General features: G+C 38.1%; 1 pseudogene; it reads right to left on the reverse strand.

The window, feature by feature from the left end:
- Positions 1-8,019: 8,019 nt before the first annotated feature.
- LOC128045526 (olfactory receptor 1052-like) overlaps positions 8,020-18,771 on the reverse strand; it is a 44,386-nt pseudogene continuing 33,634 nt past the window's right edge.

Raw genomic sequence — 18,771 nt, forward strand, 5'->3', positions numbered from 1 at the left:
ATAATGGTCATTCTCAGAGTTTCAATTCAAAATTGTACTAGAAGTCCTAACTAATGCAATAAGGCAAGAATAGTAAAAGGCATAAAAGTTTGAAAGAAAGATGTCAACCTGCCTTTATTTACAGATGTCATGATTGTGTATGTAGAAAATCAAAAGGAATTAATGAAGTAATAGTTAAGAAAATCTAAGGAAGCAAAGTCAATATACAAAGATTAATTATATTTCTATAATCAATAAACCCTGGAAATATAATTTAAAACAATACTATTTGCCATAGCTCTAATTATCAACAAGTATGTAGTAATAGGTTTAGCAAAAAATTTGCAAGATCTCTTCATTGTAAAGCACAAAATATTGCTTAGGGAAATTAGAGATAAATATCATACTATAGTTTCAATACAACCCAAATAAAAATTTCAGTAGTCCTTTTTGAGGAATTTACAAACTGATTCTAAAGTTTATATGGAAATTTAATGGCTCTAGAATAGTCAAGATATCTTGGAGGATAAAAATAAAGTTGGAGAACTTACCCTTTCATATTTCAAGAATTAATAATTATAAATAATTAAGATAGTGTGGCATTATTGTAAGGAAAGACAAATAGATCAGTGGAACATAACAGAATTCAGAAATGGACCCATAACGTACTCTGGCAATTGATTTTCAGTGTAACTACCAAAGCCATTCAATATATTAAAGATTTTTCAATAAAAGGAGCTGGAGCAACTGAATATAGGTACGAAAAATTAATAATCTTAATTTTCAACTTGAGCAAAATTGATAATCCTACTTTTTATCAAAATTAAGAACTTTTGCTTTTCAAAAAGCACTATTAAAGGTTAAAGAGTAGTATAAAGACTGGGAAAATATATTTATCTCACAAAGCAATAGCATTCAAAATATATTTTAAATGCCTATAAATCAGTAACAAAAACACAAAAAACAAATGAACAACCCAGTTGAAAATCAGGAGCCATGAATACACACTTCACAAAAAACTATATCTACATAGACAATAACTTAAGATACATCAACGTCAGGTAAATTCAACTTAAAACAATGTGAGTTAGGAGGGGTTAGAAAGGACATCCTTGTCTGTTCCTGAACTTGTGGGGAAAGCTTATAGCATTTTACCATTAAATATGATGTTAAGGGAGGGTGTTTTGTTTTTTTTTTTTAAGACGCCCTTAACAGTTAAGGAAGTTCCATCTATACTTACTTTATTGAGAGTTTTGTTATAAATGAATGTTAAATTTTGTTGAATTTTTTCTACATCTATTGAGATGTGTGTGTGTGTGTGTTTTAATAATCTCACTTCTGAGATTCCAGTTATGTTTATGTTTGGTACTGTAAGATAGCTCTTAGATACTCTGAATATGGGGAGGGATGATTTTTATTTTTATTTCTCTTTGTCTTTTGGTTTGAGTAAATTCTTTAACATATTTTCAAGTTCACGGATTCTTCAGCTGATCATCCCATAAAGGTCATTGTTTCTCTTTGTCACTATGTTTGTTTCTAGCATTTCTATTTGATCTTTTCTTATTGTTTCTATCTCTCTGATTATATTACCCCGATTTTGCATTTTGTTTTCATTTTTCATTGAATGCTTTAATCTATTAATCATTGTTATTTTAAATTCCTTGTCTGGTTTTAACATTTCTGTCATATCTGAGTCTGATTCTGATGTTTGTTTTATCTCTTTAGAATTTTTTTGCCTTTTAATATACCTCATAACTTTTTGTTATGAAACTGAAAATTAAGACAGTAGAGACAGAGGTGAATTTGGGGGAGATGAGGCTTGGAGATGAGCCTTCCCTTGTGCTAGAGCTTTAGTGTGGAAGTTAGGGGTTAATCTATTGAGGAGTTGGCCTGACTTTGGAATTTATGGTTGCTATGGTTACCTTAAGTGCACTACAGGCTTCAAATTTCTCCACTGATTTCTTATACTTAGGGTTAAGCCACTTTGCCAGAGGTTTTATTTTTCTCAGTTGTTACTCTCCCTACCTGCTGTGTATCTTCCTTTCATACTACTGCCCCCAGAGATAATCTTTTTCTTGATTCCACTGTAGCAATTGTATTCCACTGTTCATTTCACTCATTGTTTGTTGGGAGGTGGAGGGTGGGGAACTGGGAGTGGGATGGGAGGTGGGGGAGTGGGGTGGGAGGTGGGAGAGTGGGGTGGGAGGTGGGGGAGTGGGGAGGTTTCCTCTGATGTTACACTTAAGCCTTAATCTGAGGTACTGTGAACCTGGGTCTTGGGGTATGGCCTTCCCAAGTGATCCTGCCCCTCTACCAGCTGTAGTGTTGGTCCTTGCACATATTCCTGCCTCTCCCTGAGTAGTGGAATTTTTGTCCCTGTCCCTTTCCAGCTACAATGGTTTTCCACAATGTCCTAAGGTGACAGTTTTTTTTGTTCACTTTTGCCTGCAGATTACAGTTTTACTTCTGTAAGAAAAAATATGGTAAATGGTTTTGGAAGAAGTTTTTGCATTCACTGCTGTTCCCTCCAACTTCTTCCTCCAGAGAGCCCCATTTAGGGAAGCTTTCTCAATGCCTCTTGCTCTTCACTGTGAGCATTTGGTGGAGCTTGGGGAGGAAGGCAAGAGGGTGCAAACTTTCCTCTCTATGGTACCTAGGGACTTCACACTCTCATGCGGGCCTACTGTTTGTCCTTTAGTGGCTAAGTCGTGTCTGACTCTTCTGTGACCCCATGGACTGTAGCCTTCCAGGCTCCTCTATCCAAGGTATTTCCCAGGCAAGAATACTGGAGTGGGTTGCCATTGCCTACTCTGGGGGTTCTTCCCAACCGAGGGATTGAACCTGAGTCCCCTGCATTGTATGTAAATTCTTTGCCATTGAGCCACTAGGCCCCCACTTAGTGTTTTGTAATTCATTAAATTCACAAGGAAATTGAGTCTTATCAACTTGCATGGCATCTGATGGATTCTGCTCCAGATTAAAAAAAAAAAGTTTGGTTCCTGTTTCTCCCTGCAAGAGTCTATGCCTCCCCAGTTTTCCGTTTAGTTGTTTGCCCTGCAACTTCTATTCCCTAAAGCCTTCAAGAAAAGTCATTAGTTTGCATTATGTCCAGCTTTACTGTTGTTGTTACACTACTGGAAGCAACACTCCAGCTCTCTAAATCTCTGAGTTGAATTCAGAAGTCTGTATAACTGCTTTTGAAAACGATTTGGAAGTTTCTAATAAAGTCAAAGAAATAGAGGAAAACAACAGAAAGGAAATCAGTCCTGAATATTCATTGGAAGGACTGATGCTGAAGGTCCAATACTTTGGCCACCTGATTCAAAGAACTGACTCATTGTAAAAGACCCTGATGCTGGGAAAGATTGAAGGCAGGAGGAGAAGGGGACAACAGAGGATGAGGTGATTGGATGGCCTCACTGACTTGATGGACATGAGCTTGAGCAAGCTCCGGGAGTTGGTGATGGACAGGGAAGCCTGGCATGCTCCACTCCATAGGGTTGCAGAGCTGGACACGACTGGGTGAACTGAACTGAATAAAGTCAAACATCCAGTTACTCTATGACCCAGAAACACCATTCCTAGGCACATATGTGAGGAAAGTAGGTGCATGTGCTCACATGGTTAATAGTGATCTAAGCCAATTTGTTCATAATAATATAAACTAGATATAAACACTCTGCCTATGAACAGGAGAATGGATTCAAAACTGTGGTATATTCATACTTTGGAATACTACCCAGTTATTTAAAATACTGATACATGTATAAACACTGAATGAATCTAAAACATTTTTTTTAAAATAAAGACTTAATTTGTACCATAGTAGCCATTTAAAAGAAGTTCACAAATAGTCAAAACTAATCTATGGTGATAAAATGAGCATAGTAGTAACCTCTGAATAACACTGATGGGAATGGAGTAGAAAGAAATTTTCTGAGGTGGTGGAAATATTCTATATCTTAACTTGAATAGTGATTATATGGATGCATATATCTAAGTAGCCCACCAGGCTCCTCCATCCATGGGATACTGCAGGCAAGAATATTGGAGTGGGTTGCCATTTCCTTCTCCAGGGGATCTTCCTGACCCAGGGATCGAACCCAGGTCTCCCACATTGCAGGCAGACGCTTTAACCTCTGAGCCACCAGGGAAGCCCATCTGAAAATTACTCAACCTATAACCTTATGGACGTCAGTTTGAGTGAACTCCGGGAGATGGTGATGGACAGGGAGGCCTGGCGTGCTGCGATTCATGGGGTCACAAAGAATCGGACATGACTGAGCAACTGAACTGAACCTTAAGGTTTGTGCATTTTATTGTGTGTGAAATATAATTCCCTGTTTAAAAATAAAATAAGAAAAAGATAAAAACAGGAGACATTTTTCATGCAATTTTCATTTCTGACCATATTGGTCAGACCCAAGTACAACCAATCACTAAGATCGCCTAAATATTTTCTTTCATTTTCTCATCTTTCTACTTTTCCTTCTACCACAGTTACAGTTCAGAAACTTATCACCTTTTATCTGAACCATTGTAACTGCCTTCAGATTTGTTTCCCTGTCTGCAGTCTTGCCTCTTCCGGCATACACAAGAAAAACGATTTATGATTCCCAGTGATTAACTTGGAGTGAACCTGGTTGTTAGTCCCATGGGTTTTGGACCATTGATGAAAAATAATGCTCACAATGTGTGTGCGTGTGTGTGTACGTGTTTGTGTGTGAGATTGAGGGAGGTGCCGTGTGCAAGAACAATGTCCCATACACAGGTTTGCATCCCAGGCAATACTGATGGCAGAAATCTCAAGTAAAACAGACAGCAGGGGTCTGTTCAGCAAAGGGCAAACAAACTTATGGGACCTCTGTTGTCTTCCTGTTTATAGGAGTAAGGATCCAGAGGTCTCGGGGACCCTAGTGAACTTCCCTGAGAGCATCCCAGAAGAAGGAAAACTGCAGGATTCTGAGCTTTGCTGGCAGCCACCTCACCTACAGCCACCTCCCCAACCCCTGGAAGTTCCTGCTAGTTGCAGATACCTGGTAAGTCAGCCCTGACTGGTTACTACCAAACTCCATCATTAGTTCTAAGAAATCTAGTGATTTTATACTTAAAGGACAACCTCATTAGCTACCTCAGAGGAGGTGTTGGGGAAGCAGCTGCTTTTGGCACTAGGACTGGCTTGTGGAGGCCATATCAGACCTGCCTCTGAGACAGCTTCTTGGGAAAAAACCAAAAACTGAACAGTCCTTCAACGAGGGTCTCAGAAAATATCCTGCCTTCCCTCATGGGCCTCAAGGAGTCCAGACATCAAGGCTTCCAGGCATTGGTGTGAGAATAGATAGGATTGGTTACAGAGTATCAGCAATGGCCCACAGACCATGTTTTAGGTGAGGGCAGACTGGAAGCAAGAGACATCTGGAAGGTCATAGCCTAGGATTTCGAAGCTGATGAAAGTCTCTAGATCCAGAAAATGCATGTATGCCCATGCACAGAACCTTCCATGCAATTCCAGTGGGGTCATATAATTGTGAAACCCATCCCGAGTCCTTCATCGTTCATGTGCCCTCAGTTAAAGCACCTTTGGTGGTCCAAGAGAGAAGTCTGAAAACTAAAACTGTATCAGAATGAAACTGTAACTGAAGATGTAGAGTTTTGGAGGTTGGAGAAAATCCATGAAGCAGTTAATCACAGGGAAGGAGACATACTTGGAGCACTTTGAAGTTGATGGATGGTAAGGATTTGAATCAGTTTGGGCAGGCTGAGATCATTCATTAAAATAGGAAATTAATGAGGTGCACTAGGCATGGGGAGATGAGACAGTAGATTAGGTAAGTAGAGTAATGTTGAGTGTTAGGTACTTGTGGGATATCCATGTGGAAGTGCCCAACAGGCAGTTGAAAATAAAGGATTTAACCTCAGGAGACAGGCTAAATCTGTTTAGAAATGGATTTGGGAGTCTTGTCTTGAAGGTAGCTTTTGAATCCATAGATGTACGTGAAATCAACCAAGGAGAATAGACTAAGTAAGAGAAGAAGGCTAGGGTGGCACTCCTGTGATCCCCCCAAATTCACAGTATGATGGAAGATGTATCCAAGAAGGTTTACTGATACTCAACACTCTCTCCAGGTTGGCTGTAGGCATCCTTTCACAGTAAAGCAGTGTTAGAGTTGGGCTGACAATTTGCATGTTCTTTAAGAAACTTCTTGTGTGATATGTATGTTCTGTTATTTACTTTCTCTATCAACTGCATAGATAGATTTCACTTCATTAAAAATCAGTAATGAGCATTTTCTCTTGTCATGATATTAAAAACGTAGATAAACAACCTCTTTTGTATGTAAATATTTAGGTTTATTCATAGAAAGAAATTAAATCTTTCATGGAAGGAGATCCCACAAAGAGAAAAGTAATGCATCATTTGTATATAGCTAAATTACAAAAGTGAATTTTAAATGTTTAGTGATTTTTAGAAATTTGGTTTCTGAAGTTGCACACACTGCTTTTAAAAAATATTTTACAATTATTTGAAGTCCATCCCTGAGAAGTATATTAATGGGGAAAGATATATAAATATAGTGGAATCAGAACCATGGTAAGATTTTTTTTTTGTTTTGGTCTGACAGGCTAGTCTAATTTTTTTGTGAGCTAGGAGTATGGGTCAAAGAGTGATATTTATTTCATTTTCCATACTCCTGATGCTCACATTGTATAAGGTAACAATGGTGAATCTTCATCAACATCAAAATCCACCATAAATAGGCACCACTTCCACACTAGAGTTTATGTGAACCCCTCGAATCCTTGCCTCTTGGAGTTTCCATGCTATTGCACACAAACAGACAGTCTCAAACTTTCTGCTTTATGGTAATAACTTTCTACTCTTCATTAAGGATAGGTTGTATAGTATCAATAGGATGAGGAGGAGATTTTTAATACTGGTTCTATATACAAAAATGTGTATCTTGAAAGAAATTTTACTGAATTTAGTTTAAAACAGGTGTGTTTTTCTTTAAAGATTAAAATAAGTTCGCTATAAAATAAGTTCAGTATAACACACCCAAGGAAAAAATAAAACTCAATGAAGTACTTTGAAAAGAAGTAATACTTTTACATACCTGAATTTAATTGTTTTCCCAAACAAATGAGTAGAGACACACATTAGATAATAATAGCTAACACTCATGAAGTGTTTTGTTGACTAACCTTAGAGGTTTATTTAGGAACCAAAATGGACATAATATAAACAGGGGTAATTGGTGTAATTGTGAAAACCTTTAGAGCACATAAGGAAAACACCTCTTCATATTTCTAGTAATACAAAGCAATGATTAAAAATTTAAATACCATTTTCATGTGTCCTAGTAAATTGTCCACCTACTTAAAATATGCACACACAGTCACACAATGATTAGTAAATATACTCAGAATAATTTTTCTAAAAGAAAATCCAGAAGATCTGGGGTGTCTATGTCAAAGTTAATTTATTGCTGTGGAATATAAACTATTTTTGCTTTGCCCCAGGTTTCTTTTTGTACCCTTCCTTATTGTATAGGCATTTAGGAGACCAGATGAAATATTCAGAAGTCATCAAATAGGCAAATGCTTCTCAAATTTTATGTGCTATAAATCACGTGTATTTCCATCAGGTAAGATGAATGAAGTTCCCTTTCATCTCAGCCTATGGTAATGATGGAAGCATGACCTTGTTCTTACCTGTTCAGCTTTGGAATCCTTCCTACTAAATTCTGATTGTCAGTCAAGGCTGCCTCAAAGTGAATACTGTGTTTTCTTCTTTTGTCTACACTGTAAATACCATCACTATGTCTCTCATTTAATTTTTAATCATGTCCTATGTGCCAGGCACTCTTCATGAATTACTCCATGAAATTGAAAGTACTGTTAATAGCTCCAGAAGCTCAAGCCTTCAAAATGTTATCCTGGTGATCTGAATTCAGAGCCTCAGTGTTACCACTGAGCGGTATTCCTTCCCCTACTAATGGATCAAGGATGAGATACTGGTTCACACTCTGTTTGCCTGCTTCATTTCAAATATTTCTTGATAGTCCACTTGGCCACTTTGACAAACACATGTTGAAGTGAAATCTCCTCACTCTTGTATTTAATTGGCCTGTTTGATATCTGCTCTTCCTTTGTCTTCTTTAGCTTTGCAACTTCTTGTTTCTCTAACTTAACTTTGCCTAGATAAGCAAGCATTTTATCATATATAAAGAGCAATGAGATCCCATCATGGTAGCTGTTCAAGGAAAGGCTAGATTGCTACATCTCCTGCAAAGATGATTGATTCAAGTCTTAAGAAAAGATCATTTACAACGTTCCTTTCAGCCCTCCGACTCCATTGTTCTACCAATGTCATTACACATCTGAAAACATGGCATTATTTGAACCTTGAAAATTTCATATTCCTATGACTGGGTCATACTTAAGATATTAAGTACTCTTTCCTTTTTGCCTATCTTTTACCTGGAAAATCCGTATTTCACATTTATGAACATCCTTTGGGATGGTAACATTCACATGACTGAGAGCCTTCCTAGCCTAATGTTATATCAGAGGTAGATAAATAGATCCCATATTTTACTTAATATTTACCTTTTACATTTTAGAAAAATCTATTTTACAATATTTATAGAACCACAGGAAGTTACAAAGACTTATACAGGCAGGTCTCCTCATTATCTATTTAAATTTAAAATTTTATTGGATTCTAAATTTTAAAAACATATGCTAAAAATTTCCCTGAGTCAAAGACATATCAAATGAAAATGGAATATCTTTGCCTTTACACCTCTATCTGCCCAGCACCACTGTTAACAGTTTTGTGTGGGTTTTTCTAGTCCTTTGTTTATATGCATATATGATTGACCATATAAAAGAAGCCAGAATACAGATAATCCCAACTTCTTTTCCATCCTTGCATAGTTTTACCCAAAGTCTTATAATTGTCAAGAACAAAAGTCTAGCTACTGTTTATGGTGTACTTATGTTGTACCAGGTACTGGGTAGGATGCTTAGTATACATAATCTCACGTATTTATCACAACAAGCTTATTTATTTTATTAGGATTTATAAAGGAGGAAACCGATGCTTAAGGTTACACAGCTACTGTTATCATAGTTTGGAATTTAATCCCATCCATCTGACCGTGAAAGCTGTAATCAAAAGTTCATACTGCTAGAGCATTCTATGGAAATTAAAAAAAAAAAAGAGAGAGAGCCAAATAGGAAAAATATCCACACCTTTTAAATTTCGTGACAATTCAGCACACAGATAAAAAACCCCACAAAAACAAAAAAGTTACTGATAACATTGGCCAAACCAATTTCTTGGATTTACCCTTACAGAAAGAGTTGAGTGACTGGCTTTTTTACTTTTCTACCATTATCCCTATCCCTGAACATCCCCAGCATGAGAATAGGAGGTGTTTTATCTGGCAAGGATTTCTCAACATATATCTCTGCCTCCAAAGTGAGCTAGATGGTCATTGCTTAACCAATGCATTTAGTTCTAGGTTTGAGAAGAGTGTGGCTCTATAGAAATTTGACAGGAAATTGTACCTGTCCACCAGCCTATCCCGTGGATAGCACAGAGCCATTGTTAAGAACCTGAGTTCCTTCTCATGAATAAGATTGTCAGAGAGGAGAAGGGCTGGCCTCCGCTGATGACCTCTCCAAGAGAGGGAGCCTCAGGTCACTGACCCAGGCTTAATACTCCCAGTAGCATCTGATCCCTCTGCCTACTGAAGGTGAACGGGGGAACCAAGCTTGGGGTACAAAGACCACTCACAAACAACTTAGGTTGAAGTCAGTGGAAAAAGAAAAACACAAAATCCAGCACTACAGTCAGGCCCAGAGAGAAGGAAGAGGTTGTGATGGAACATTTCAGCCGAATCAGGAGGACATTTCTGTCCTAGTGGTTCTGATGCAAACAGCTTTCTGACCTGAGAAAACAAACATTATTTGGGGACATAAATGTGGTGCCATGGCCTCTTGGACTGTGGTGGTCTTAGTGTTATCCTTTCCCATAAGAGCAGTGGTTCCAGTGGAGACCAATGGCTCAGTTCCCAACATTGAAGCAACTCTGCTTCATTCTTTCCCAACCTATAAATCATCTCAATGGCAAATGAATGAGAATGAAAATATCTAGGAATCACCCTGAATCTATGAGATTTCTAAAAAGAAAGGGACTATAGGAGAAGCAAATGATTCACAAAGTATAAGACTTTCTTATAGTTAATAAAGATATGTTGCTTGCAACACATCTCCCAAACGTCAATGTGCTGCAATGTAAAGATGAAAATCCCCAAGGTAGTGAACAAAAGGAGTTCCAAATATGCTTTATGCAAATTTAATTACATTTTATTTAAACAAATATTTTCTGTGCCTTTAATGTCATACTATGGCATAGCCTAGGAGATATGCTTTCCCCCTGAAAATTATTTCTATCTTCTCAAAATTAGAATAGGAGTAATACTATGCATTATATATTATTTGCCATGAACAAATTTCTCCTTCATATTATCTTACTTAAGGAATTCAAGAACCCCGCAGGCTTTCAAATAAATGATCGCTACAGTCATTTCAACTCTGGTTTTATTATTAGCATTATAGACATAGACACACAAAAATGATACTAAATTTATGTCATTACACAGATGTCATGAAACTGGTATTGAAAATATGTGTTTAATATTTTATAATATGCTTTTAAGAAGTATATATATCCTGACACTTGGCAGCATTTTTCTCGATTGTGATGGTAAATGAACAACTTACCACTGACTCTTGCCGAAAGTTTTAGAAAGGGCTTGCTGCTCTCTTTCTAGTTCCTGGGCTGGAAAGACAGTCTCTGTAAAACGGGCTGTTGACTGCCATGCATCATGAGGAGGGCTTCCATTCTAGGAGCTACCTTGAACATGTTCACTGTCTACTGCAAGAGTTGAAAATCCTTCTGTGGTCTCTCTAGGACTCATTTATCTAGCATGGACATTTATAAGTACCTGCGGACTGACCTTTTGGGAGTACCATGTAATCTTTCTCTAAGCAGCTGTTCTGGGACTCCTCAGAGTGCAGATGCAAGGCAAAAGCCTGAATAGAAACTGTAGAATGAAGAGCAATTAATTCTCTTGTGTATGCATTAAAGTCATAACAATCATCTTTTCTCAGCATGCAATGAGACCAGCTTCTTATCTCTTTGGGGACATTTGTGGGTGAATTTTAGTGAAAGATTTTTTTTTGTTAGGATGCGAGTGAAAGTTAAAGCCTGAAAGACTGCCTTCTCCTCCTTTCCTTTAGGGAAAGAAAAGAGATGCATGGATTTAGGTTTATTTAGGTTCAGTTCAGTTCAGGTTGGGATTCTACAAAGTACAAGGGAATTTTGTCCACTTGTTCTGGTAGCCATGGCCTTGGATCTTAGAACTAGATTCTTCTTGTTGCATGCTCAATTGAACATGTATTTGGAACTATAGTACTAACAGTGTATCTGCTCTCTTAGCATGAAATCATCCTAGTTAGTCTGCTCACTTAGACATGGTACTTCCCTTCTTTCTCATCAGCATCCTTATGTCTTCATGTCCCCTGGTTTCTAGTTCTGCCATTGCCATGACCTGGTGATGGCACTGTTGATGTGGCTTCTAAGGAGAAAAATGCAGACCATCAAACAGCTCTGTAGGGCACAGGATGGAGAAGGCAATGGCACCCCACTCCAGTACTCTTGCCTGGAAAATCCCATGGACGGAGGAGCCTGGTGGGCTGCAGTCCATGGGGTCTCAAAGAGTTGGACACGACTGAGCGACTTCACTTTCACTTCTCACTTTCATGCACTGGAGAAGGAAATGGCAACCCACTCCAGCGTTCTTGCCTGGAGAATCCCAGGGACGGGGGAGCCTGGTGGGCTGCCGTCTCTGGGGTCACACAGAGTTGGACATGACTAAAGCGACTTAGCAGCAGCAGCAGCAGCAGGGCACAGAAGGGGAGAAAGCTATATGTTTAAAAATCTTGCAGTATTTTACCTTATCAAAATTAGAATATAAACATTAGACAGAGTGAAGAGTTAAGTCTCTAAATTTAAAAAGATCTTCTTAGATTAAGGAAGAATCAGTACCAATTCTCAATTCTTCCAAAAAATTGAAGAGGAGAGAGCACTTCCAAACTCATTTTTACAAGGCAAACACTACCCTGATACCAGAACTAGACAAAGATATTGCAAGAAAATTACAGGCCAATATCCTTCTGAGCATAGACATAAAATCCCTCAAAAAACTACTAGCAAGCCAAATTTAATAGCACAGTGGAAAGGATCATACCCCATGAGCAAGCTGGATTCATTCTTGGATGCAGTGATGGTTTAATATATGCAAATCATTAAATGTGATATACCACATTATAGAATGAAGAACAAAAATTATATGATCATCTCAATGGATGTAGGAAAAGCATTTGACAAAATTCAACACACTTTTGTGATAAAAAGTCTTCACAAATTAGATATGGAAGGAATGTACCTCAACATAATAAAAGGTATATTGATAAGTCCACAGCTAACATAGTCAACAGTTAAAAGCCGAAAGCTTTTCTTCTTAAGATCAGTAACAAGACAAGGATGACAACTCTTATCACTTCTATTCACTATAATACTAAAAGTCATAACCAGATCAGTTAGATTTCAGCAAGAAAAAGAAAGAAAAGACATCCAAATTGGAAAGGAGGGAGTAAAATTGTCACTGTTTGCAGATTACATAATATTATACATGTAAGATGCTAGACTTCACCAAAAACCAGAAATAATAATTTAATAAAGATTCAGTGTACAGAATCAGCCTATAAAAGTTAGTTTCATATCTATATACTAATAACAAATAAAATGAAAAAGACTTTAAGAAACAATTCTACTTACAATAGCATCAAACATACCTAGGATAAATTTTACCTAAGAGGTGAAAGACCAGCACATTAAAACTATAAAACATTGATGAAAAAATTGAAGGCACAAATGAATGGAAATATATTTATGTTTATGGATTAGAAAAACTAATATTGCTAAAATATCCATATTATGCAAAGTTATCTACAGATTAATTACAATCACTACCAAAATACTACTAGCATTTTTCACAGAAATAGAGCAAATAATTATAAAATTTGTATGAAACTACTAAAGGCACCAAATAGCCAAAGCAATGCTGAGCAAAAAGAAGCTGAAGGCATCACATTCAGTTCAGTTCATTCAGTCACTCACTTATGTCCAACTCTCTGCAACCCCATGGACTGCAGCATGCCAGGCTTCCCTGTCCACCACCAACTCCTGGGGCCTGCTCAAACTCACGTCCATTGAGTCAGTGATGCCATTCAACCATCTCATCCTCTGTTGTCCCCTTCTCCTTCTGCCTTCAGTCTTTCCCAGCATCAGGGTCTTTTCCAGTGAGTCAGTTCTTTGCATCAGATGGCTGAAGTATTGGAGCTTTAGCATCAGTCCTTCCAATGAATATTCAGGACTGATTTCCTTATCTGCATACCTGAGGTTATTGATATTTCTCCCAGCAATCTTGATTCCAACCTGTGCTTCATTCAGTCCCGAATTTCGTATGATGTACTCTGCATGTAAGTTAAATAAGCAGGGTGACAATATACAGCCTTGGTGTACTCTTTCCCAATTTGGAACCAATCCATTCGTCCATGTCTGGTTCTAATCGTTGCTTCTTGATCTGCATTCAGATTTCTCAAGAGGCAGGTAAGGTAATGTGGTATTCCCATTTCTTTAAGAATTTTCCAGTTTGTCATGATCCCCACAGTCAAAGGCTTTGGCATAGTCAATAAAGCAGAAGTAGATGTTTTCCTGGAACTCTCTTGCTTTCTCTATGATCCAGCGGATGTTTGCAATTTAATATCTGGCTCCTCTGCCTTTTCTAAATCCAGCTTGAACATCTGGAAGTTCATGGCTCACATACTATTGAAGCTGGCTTGGAGAATTTTGAGCATTACTTTTCTAGCACGTGAGATGAGTGCAATTGTGCAGTAGTTTGAACATTCTTTGGTATTTCCTTTTTTTGGGATTAGAATGAAAACTGACCTTTCCCAGTCCTGTGCCCACTGCTGAGTTTTCCAAATTTGCTGGCATATTTAGTGCAGCAGACTCAGGCAGTTGGTGATGGACAGGGAGGCCTGGCGTGCTGTGGTTCACAGGGTCACAGGGAGTCGGACACAACTGAGCAACTGAACTGATCTTTGAGAAAGGTACCAAAACACAAAACAGAGAAGAACAGTATCTTCTATAAATGGTATTAGGAAAACCAACTATCCACATACAGAACAATGAAATTGGACACTTACCTCACTCCATATATAAAAATCAACTAAAAAGGATTAAAAGCTTAAATGTCAAACTTGAAACTGTATAACTACAAGAAGAAGACCGGGCAAAAGTTTTTGACATTGGTCTGGGCAATGATTTTCAGATATGACCCCAAAAGCACAAGCAACAAAAATAAAATAGACAAATGGAATTGCATTAAGCTAAATACACTTCTGCACAACAAAGAAAACAAACAGAAGAGACAAATTTACAGAATAAGAGAAAGTATTTTCAAATCATACATATGACTAGGAAGCTCATATCCAAATATATAAGGAACTCATAGAACTCGTTAGTGAGGAAAAAAACTAATTAAGAAATAGGCAAAGAGGGCTTCCCTGGTGGTCTGGTGGTTGAGAGTCCACCTGCTGGTTGGGGGACATGAGTTCTATCCCTGCTTTGGGAGGATCCCACATGACATGGAGCTATTGAGCCTGTGTGTCACAACTACTGAGACTACGCTCTAGAGCCCATTAGTCTCAGCACCACAACTACTAGAGCCTACACACGTAGAGCCCTCACTCCACAGCAAAAGAAGCCACTGCATATGAGAAGCCTGCTCACTGCAACAAAGAGTAGCCCCCACTTGCCCTCATTTTTGAGATTGTACCCAAGTACTGCATTTCAGCCTCTCATTGACTATGAGGGCTATTCCATTTCTTTTAGGGATTCTTGCCCACAGTAGTAGATATAATGGTCATCTGAATTAAATTCATCTGTTCCCATCCATTTTAGTTCACTGATTCCTAAAATGTCGATGCTTACTCTGCTATCTCGTATTTGAACACTTCCAATTACGAACCTAACATTCCAGGTTCCTATGCAATAGATATATTCAGCCTTAAAAAGCAAAGAAGAAAATTGTATCATTTTTGAGACTACAGATGAACCAAGAGGACATTATGCTAAATAAGCCAGGCGCAGAAAGGCAAATACTGGCATTATCTCACTTACATGTAGAATCTAAAAATGTTGAACTTGTGGAGAGTAAAATGATGGTTACCAGAATCTGGGGTGAAGTGTGGTGGGGAAAATGGGGAGATATTGGTCAAAGAGTGCAAAGTTGTAGTTGTGTAGTTTGGATGAGTAAGTTTAGAGATCTAATGTGTTTCATTATGATTATATTTAATAATAACATTGAAAATATGCTAAGAGAGTAGATTTCAGGGGCTCTTATTGCAAAAGAAATGGTAACTATATGAGGAGATGATATGTTCTTTTGTTTTACTGAAGTATAGTTGATTGTATTAATTTCTGTTGTACAGCAAAGTGGTTCAGTTATTTATACATGTATATTCTTTTTCATATTCTTGTCCATTATGGTTAATCACAGAATATTGAGTATAGTTCCCTGTGCTCTACTGTAGGACCTTGTTGTGTATCCATTGTACATATATTAGTTTGCATCTATTAATCCCAAACTCCCAATCCACCCCTTTTCCAACTTCTCTCTGCCTTGGCAACTACAAGTCACTTCTCTATGTCTGTGAGTCTGTTTGTTTCATAGATAAGTTCATTTGTGTCTTTTTTTTTAAGCTTTCATATGTGATACCACATGGTATTTATCGTTCTCTTTCTGACTTACTTCACTTAGTATAATAATGTCTAGATTCATCCATGTTGTTGCAAATGGCATTATTTCATTCTTTTTTATGGCTGAGTAGTATTCCATTGTATATATTACCACATTTTTATGCATTCATCTGTCAATGAACATTTAGATTGTTTTCATATCTTTGCTGTTGTGAATTGTGCTACTATGAACAGAGGGGCACATGTTTCTTTCTTTTTTTTCTTATTTATTTATTTGGCTGTGCTGGGTCTTAGTTGCATCATGCCAACTCTTAGTTGTGGCATGTGGGATCTAGTTCCCTGACCAGGGATCAAACCCAGGTCTCCTGCATTGGGAGCATGGAGTCTTAGCCACTGGACCACCAGGGAAGTCTCGTGCATCTATCTTTTTAAATTACAGTTTTATCCAGATATATGCCCAGAACTGGGATGACTGGATCATATGGCAACTCCGTTTAGTTTTTTGAGGAACTTCTATAGTGTTTCCATAGTGGCTGAACCAATTTATATTCCCAACAACAATGTTCCCTTTTTGAGGAGATGGTATGTTAATTTTAGTAATCACTTTGGGCCTCCCTGGTGGCTCAGTGGTAAAGAACACAGGTTTGATCCCTGGGGTGGGAAGATACCCTGGAGAAGGAAACGGCAGCTCATTTCAGTATTCTTGCCTGGGAAATCTTATGGACAGAGGAGCCTGGCAGGTTACAGTCCATGGGGTTGCAAAAGAGATCAACTTTTAGTGACTAAACAGCAACAACAGAAACCACTTCACTATGTATATCTGTATCAAACCAACATGTTGTGCCTTAAATACACACAATTTTAAAATTGTTTAAAAAGAATTATTTAAAATAATATTTTAATAAAGAATTATCATACAAATAAATGTGAAAAACTATAAAAAAGAGAAAAAGAAAAGATTTTCCGGAATGAAAAATATTGATCTATTCACTGATATAACTAGAGAATCCACCTTCTCCATCCACTTCCTCAGGGCACCCTTGATTTCTTTGTTTCTTAGGCTGTAGGTGACAGGGTTAATCATGGGGATCACAACAGAGAAGAGCACAGAGACCAGGATGTCCAGGATATAGCCCATATTGGGTCTATCATAGTCAAAGTTGGTTATTCCATAAAAGACCACCACAGGGAGGTAGGATGCACAGATAGTGAAGGTCTGGTTCCTGCCCTGAGCAGAGGGAATCTTAAGGAGGGCAGAGATGATAAGCAGTAGGACACTGCAATGAATAGGCAGGGGCTCAGGCCAGTGGTGGCACTGGCCACATGGAGCACAGACTCACTGAGAGAGGAGTCAGGGCAGGAGAGCTTCAGGAGCAAAAGCACATCACAGAGAAAGTAGATGATCTTGTTGAGTCCACACTGAGGGTCAGCACTGTGTGTTTCACAGAATTCTCTAGCCCACGCAGTCAAGTTCCAATCAACAAAATACACACAGACCTTCAGACTCATGAGGAGCAGATATTGAAGGTAGCCAATGGTTACATAGTGATTGTAAGTCACAGTAGCCAACAGGACACCCTAGGCACCAGCACAGGTCACAAGGAATAAGGTCTGGGAAAGACAGCCCTCATACAAAGTGGTCTTCTTCCCCTTGAAGTTCCCCAGCATGACCAAAATGGTGGCAGATGAGTAGCAGATGTCCAAGAAACACAAGGTGCTGAGAAAATAATACATTGGAATGCAGAGGGCAGGACTGACTCTGGCCATTGTTAATGTGAATTTATTTCCCAGAAGAGTTAAGAGATAAATGATCAAGAAGGCTGGGAGGACAACACTTATAATTCACGATGGTTGGAACATCCTAGGAAGATAAATCCAGTGACCACACAATGATTTTTTATTTCTTTTAAGTTCTTTCTTAATTGAAATGAAAATTAAGAAATAAAAAGACAACAAGATACTAGGACAAACACTGGGAGAACTAACACTCATCCTTTATTACATGGGGTAGATGATATCTCTTTTTTTTATTTTTTATATATTTTTTCTTTTTTTAAAATTTTTTTATTTTTTATTTTTTTATTTTTTTAATTTTAAAATCTTTCATTCTTACATGCGTTCCCAAACATGAACCCCCCCTCCCCCCTCCCTCCCCATAACATCTCTCTGGGTCATCCCCATGCACCAGCCCCAAGCATGCTGTATCCTGCATCAGACATAGACTGGCGATTCAATTCTTACATGATAGTATACATGTTAGAATGCCATTCTCCCAAATCATCCCACCCTCTCCCTCTCCCTCTGAGTCCAAAAGTCCGTTATACACAGCTGTGTCTTTTTTCCTGTCTTGCATACAGGGTCGTCATTGCCATCTTTCTAAATTCCATATATATGTGTTAGTGTACTGTATTGGTGTTTTTCTTTCTGGCTTACTTCACTCTGTATAATCGGCTCCAGTTTCATCCATCTCATCAGAACTGATTCAAATGAATTCTTTTTAATGGCTGAGTAATACTCCATTGTGTATATGTACCACAGCTTTCTTATCCATTCATCTGCTGATGGACATCTAGGTTGTTTCCACATCCTGGCTATTATAAACAGTGCTGTGATGAACATTGGGGTACATGTGTCTCTTTCAATTCTGGTTTCCTCGGTGTGTATGCCCAGCAGTGGGATTGCTGGGTCATAAGGTAGTTCTATTTGCCATTTTTTAAGGAATCTCCACACTGTTCTCCATAGTGGCTGTACTAGTTTGCATTCCCACCAACAGTGTAGGAGGGTTCCCTTTTCTCCACACCCTCTTCTTTTTAAAAAATTTATTTATTTTTAAATTATTTATTTTACTTGACAATATTGTATTGGTGTTGCCATACATTGACTTGAATCCA

This window comes from Budorcas taxicolor, chromosome 3 (assembly GCF_023091745.1).
Source record: "Budorcas taxicolor isolate Tak-1 chromosome 3, Takin1.1, whole genome shotgun sequence".
In the NCBI taxonomy this organism is placed as follows: Eukaryota; Metazoa; Chordata; class Mammalia; order Artiodactyla; family Bovidae; genus Budorcas; species Budorcas taxicolor.